The following is a 6,000-nucleotide window of genomic DNA, read 5'->3' as shown; positions in this document are numbered from 1 at the left end:
TGCAGCTTCCCTTCCACTGTGCCTCCCGCCTGGGGGCCTTCCCTCCCCCATCCCACACCCACACCCCACCTCCAGCTCCGCTATCTCAGGCTTCCCAGAGCAGGTGGCAGTGCTCCGTTCCCCTCACAGAAGTCTCTCTTGACTTCTGGGCCGGGCTGGGCTGCAGAGCCTGAGTTCGCATCCTGCTGCTCTCCTAGGAGCCCCAGCGGCTGCTTGCGGTGGGTAATTACGGCACCTGCTGGGGCGTGTGCCTCAGCGCCTGATGAAGAATGGGCCGTGATTACGGCCCTGTTTCCTATTTTACTGATGCCCCGGTGCTTTGTACCTCCCAAGCCCTCTGTCCTCGCTGCTCAGCCCCCTGCTGCCCGTGTGGCAGGAAGCCCAGTGCACAGGACCCCCCAGGGGCTCAGCCATCACCAAAGCACAATCTTCTCTTCCTGGAGAAGCTGCAGGATGGGCAGCCTCTGTAGCACTGAGGGGGAGGAATTGAAGGCTGGGGCTCCCGCCCCACCCCCGAATCAGCCTCAGTGGAGAGCACATCTCTCTCATTGGCAGAGAGGGAAGACGGTTGGAAAGTCAACCCAAGGGGGGACTGGAACTCAGGGTAAGAGCTGCTTAAGTCATCCTCACAGAGAGCAATCTGTCATTACCTACCATAGTTCAGCACTGTCCCTTTCATTGGCATCAGGGCTTAATACCTGTAGAAACTGCTCCAGCGAAAACTCAGGCCTTTCAAGACTATTTGTGAAAGAGAAACAAATGTTTATCACAAGGCACTGGGGTATGGCTCAGTGGCTGGCCTAGCATGTGTGAGACACTGCGTTTGAGTCCCAGGCCACATACAAGTAAACAAGGAAGCCAGGCATGGCGCCACATGCCTATCATCCCAGCACTCCGGAGGCTGAGCCAGGAAATCACTGCAAATTTGAAGCCAGCCTGGGCTACATAATAAGTTCAAGGCCAGCCTCATCTGTATAACAAGACACTGTCTCAAATCCCTCCCCACAAAAAATGTGAACAGTGGTCTGGGCAAAGAAATGGTGGCTGAGTTCAACCACCCATCAGTATGAAATACTGCACAGGCCAGGTGTGATAGCTGTGGTTACTGTCCTGGCTACTCAGGAGGCTGAGGCAGGAGGATCATTTGAGTCCAGCCCAAACAATTTGTAAGATGAATACCTTTGCAATGCGAGTTATTAAAAATGTGATGAGTGAAGCTAATTGTCCTTATTGTTTTTTTGGTACCAGGGATCAAACTCACAACATTTCACTTGCCAGGCCAGAGCTTATGCCACTGAGCTAAATCTCTGATGTTAATTGTCAGCTTTATTAAGGAGGATTGCTTTGTGCCCGCCCTCCACCTAGTGTAAAATAAAATCAAGTAATTCCAATCCTAAGGAAGAAAGAAAGAGTGAGCTAGAGATTTAGCTCAGGGGCAAAAGTGTCTGCCTGGCAAGTGTGAGGTCACAAGTTCAATCCCTGGTACAAAGAATAAAGAAAGGGAAAAAAAAGGGAAATACGGTTCCAACTACTAAATGAGTGGTTCTCTGTTCTGACACAGAAAAATGTCCACAGCTTGTTCGGTAAAAAGGCATTTTAAAGCAAGAAGCATGCAGGATGCTACCATTTATATAAGAAGCACACAGAATCACTACACGCCCAAGCCTCCCTGACACAGACTTAAGGCACAGATGTGTGTGTGTGATGGTAAAATGTATAGCTACGCACCAACTAACAACAATGGTTTGAAGGGAATGGGGGGTGGGAAATTACCTGGGTTTTTATTCCCTACATTTTATTGTTTGAGATTTTTTTTCCCGAAATACATATACGATGCTCAACATTAAAAAAGCAAACAGCCAGGCAACCATCAGGAGCTAGAGGCAGGTGAAGCCTAGAGCCAGCATTGTGGGGGTCAGGCCTGCTTGGTGGTCTCAGGCTGCGCTAGGAGCCTCTTCCTGTTTTTTTTTTTTTTTATTTTTTTTATCTTTTTGATACAGGGTCTCAATGTGCAGTTCAGGCTGGCCTTGAGCTCACGTCGTAGCCCCAGCTGGTCTGGAACTTGCAGCAATCCTCCTGCCTCAGCCTCCCAAGAGCTGCGATTACAGGCATGCACCACCATGTCCATGTAGGAGCCTCTTCCTAATTCAGCTGTTGGCATCTTTCCCTGTGGCTAGAGCCTGAGAGACCTGGACTGGGGGCAGAGCTGCGTGTGCAGGTCCCTGTGGGGCTGAGGTTTATGGAGTCTGCAGCACCCTGCAAAGTGGGCCACCTCCATCCCTCCAGGCCAGGCTGGACAGCCTCAGACCTACAGCCAGAGAAGTGAGTGAGGCCCTCCTGCCCCTGCCCCAGGTCTTTGGGTGGGATGTGGTGTGGCACCCACAGCTGTCTTCCCAGCTGGGTTTGTCCTTGAGCCCCTCAAACACTGCAATGGGGGAGGGGCGGGCCATCTGTGCCTCAGAACTCCCAGTGGAGAGGGGAGCCCGTGGAGAGGGAGCTGAAGGCCGTCTGTGGTGCACGTCCTGGCCACAAGAAAGAGCCAGGCCCCTCCCTGTTTGCAACTTTGCCCTTTTAGGGTTTTCCCCCCTCTTTTTGACCCTGAAGCTTAGCAAGTTTTCAACCAAACCCTGAAAATACAGTTAACATACTTCAAACCACACAAAAGGATAGATAGTGAAAACCACCCCCAGAGTCCAGGGTCCCTTCTCAAAGACTCCACGTGTGCTCTAGGGTGTGTGTGGCTTTGTGCATGTGCACTGTGTGTCTGACACTACTGGAAGCCACCTCAGAAAGGGCTGCAGACCAAGCCAGGAGCGGCTGCCCACACCTGTGACCCCAGCCGGGAGGCCGCAGCAGGAGGACCAAAACTTAGAGGCCAGCTTGGGCAACTTAGTGAGACCCCATCTCAAAGCAACAACAAAAACTGCTCTCGACCTTCCCTGTTCACTGAAAATGTGCATCTCACATCCTCTGTAGCAGTGTTTGGAAGCCGGCTCATTCTTCCACCTGGAATTCTGGGACACAGCAAAACCTCTGATATCTGGGCAGCTGAACGCAGAATTCTAAGTGCTCGGTCCCTTCCTTTCCCGTTTTCTCACCTCTCTGCTCTGCACAGCAGCCCTGGAGCACCTCGGGAAGGAACTGGAGACCACCTCAGTTCTTGCAAAGCAGGATGGTGGCCCATAAGGGAAACTGAGGTACAGAGGAGCAGTAGGAACTTTCTCCAGGACCTTGTGGCTGGTCAGTACCAGCCTGAGGGCCAAATAAAGTCCACCTGATGGTGACCCAACCAACTAAAGACAGTGACCACAGCTGCTGCTCTGCAAGTGTCTCCTCTGTGCTCCTCTTGACAGCCCAGCAGGGTGACAGGCCAACCTGGGCTGGATCTCAGCTGCAGACTTGGTCGTGTGATCATGGTGGTCACTTCCCTCTCAGCCTCTCATTCTGGGCCCACAGCAGATGTTCCCCAAATGATTGTTCAGTGAAAAGAGCAAATGAACAATCGAATGAATGAATGAGATGCTAACATTTATTATAGGTAACAGAGCTGAGGCAGCAGGGCAGGGGACTTCGCTAAGTGGCACAGGTGCTTGCCTGGCAAGCGCAAGGTCACAAGTTCGATCCTCAGTATCAAAAAAAAAAAAAAAAAAAAAAAGAAAGAAAGAAAGAAAAGCTGAAGCACAAAGAAATCAGACTCAGAGCCACAGCTTAGAAGTGGCAGGTTCTGAGGGCAGGGCCAGGGTTGGAACCTAGACAGGGTTTCCCCCCTTCTAAAACCATCAGCACCATGCTTTAGCACCTTGTGCCCTGGCCTGTCCTGGTCTCCAGCTCCAGCCTCTCCCTCCCAGCATGGCACCACTCCTGTCCACTCCCTGGGTACAGCCCGAAGTCAGAGCCCCAGCCTCTCCCACAAATTTGATTTCATTTGTTCCTTCATTTGCCCAGCTCTCCATTCCAACCGACATTTATTGACTCTGAAACAGGCCAGCTCGATCACTGGTGCTGGAATCACAGAGATGAACCCAGCCTGGCCTTGTCCTCAGAGCCAGAGAAAGCAGCCTGGGGGAGGCGCCTGCTGCCCAGAGATGGCAGCTCTGAGGGAGGGGATGGCCAGGCCCAAGGGCAGGGGTCAGCAACCCCAGCTGAGGGCTCTGCGGAGCTTCCCAGGGAGGGCTGTGCTGGAGTGCGGAACACGAGGGGGAGTCTCGGGGTGCAGCACCCTCACAAGGGGGTCTGACCAAGGGAGACAGCGGGAGTCCTGGAGAGGGAACCGGTAGCTCTTTCCAGCAGGTCCCAGGTGGCCTGGGATGGGGTCATGGGGCTCTGAGAAACCCATCCATCCCTGTGTTACCCAGAGAGCCCTGGGCTGAGCACAGGCTCCCAAAATCTCATGTCTAGGAATTCATCAGCAAAAAACCAAAATAATCAGCAAGGTAGACATGGAGTTACATACATGTGGAGAGTATTTATCACCTGTCATTTATTATTGCAAACAAGGAAAAATTTCAGTGCCCAGCCATGAGAAATAGCCACAATATTTATAGGCCCCAGAAATGCATCAATGTAATTTAAGCAAAACCCACCAAGACACAAGCTATTTTATGAGTCTAAGTTAGGAGATGCAGATCTGCATACACACATGGGACGAGAGTAAGAAGATATGTGTCAGTGTGGTTCTCTCAGGTAATGGACTAAACTTGGGACTGCATTTCCTTCTTAAAAATAATTTCCCAGCTGGATGTGGCGGTGCACTCCTGTAATCCCAGCACTCAGGAAGCTGAGGCAGGAGGACAGCTGCAAGTTTGAGGCCAGCCTGAGCTACAAAGTGAGTTCAAAGCCAGCCTGAACTGTTAAACCTTGTCTCAAAAAGACAAAACAATAAAAATAAAAATAAAATTTCCCTGCTGGACAGGGTGGAACCCACCTGTAATCCTGGATACTCAAATTGAGATAGGAGGATCACAAATTAAGTCCAACCTGGGCAATGTGGTGAGATCCTGTTTCAAACTAAACAGCACTGGGGATGTAGCTCAGTGGTAGAGCACTCGCCTTCCATGCACAAGGCCACCCCTAGCACCAGAAACAAAAAAATGTCCTGCTTTATTGATTTTGCAACAGCTGATTGGGCTCACTGTTTTATTTTCAGAGACTGGTCTCGAGCTGCCCCTGCCAGCCCAGCCGACCTTCCGCTGACTCACACAGGCTGACCCACTGCCCCGCGCTGTGGACCTTGTGTGCTGTGCTTTGACTTCCGCTGTCACTGTCTGGGTGCCCTTCCCCTCCTTTCCATCTGCTGAGATCCTGGAGCTCCAGAGCCCAGCTCCCTCCCTGGGCTGGAGCTGCTGGACCGAAGCATGAGCCCTACCTTTTTCCTCCTCCGGGGGCTTCAAGCAGGGACCTGGATTGATCTTTGACTTCTCTCCTCTCCAACATTTCATTTAGAAAACGTGTAAACCAGTAAAAAGTAAGACAAAGAGCAGGTTCCACTCGGATTCTACACGCTGTTCTCTTCTCTCCTCGCTCCGTCGTGTAACTGGACACTTGGCCATGACCAGGGACCCAGAGGTGCACAGTAGTCTCTGGAGCGCATAGGAGAAGGAGCAGGACACAGCACTGCACGCCCAGCCCCCAGCTGGCCCTGCAGCCCAGTGTGAGCCCCGGAGTCCAAGCAGCGCTCCCCCTGACCTGCTAGCCACAGTCGCCCAGCTGCTTGGGAACCATCTGCCCAGTCAGTGCGGCTCTTGTGCAGACACCCAGGGCCCCACTGTCCCTTCCTGCCTTGTCACGCACAGCCCTGGAAGACAGCCCTGCCCCTGCACTGGCCTGTGTCCCCGCCTACGCTGTCCTGCTTGGGCCCACGGCCTCCACCCTTCTGCTCCCCCAGCCTTTCCCTGCCACGTCCCCGCACAGGTCACATCCTCAGAGAAGCGGAGCCTCTCAGCACACAGGGCAGCCTGCTCTGGTGACCCACTCTTCCCTGCCCGCCCCAGACTGCCCTGA

Source organism: Cavia porcellus, unplaced genomic scaffold (genome assembly GCF_034190915.1).
Source record: "Cavia porcellus strain 051 isolate PalLab524CR breed Dunkin Hartley unplaced genomic scaffold, mCavPor4.1 scaffold_5, whole genome shotgun sequence".
In the NCBI taxonomy this organism is placed as follows: domain Eukaryota; kingdom Metazoa; phylum Chordata; class Mammalia; order Rodentia; family Caviidae; genus Cavia; species Cavia porcellus.
Note: the sequence above shows the minus strand (reverse complement) of the source record.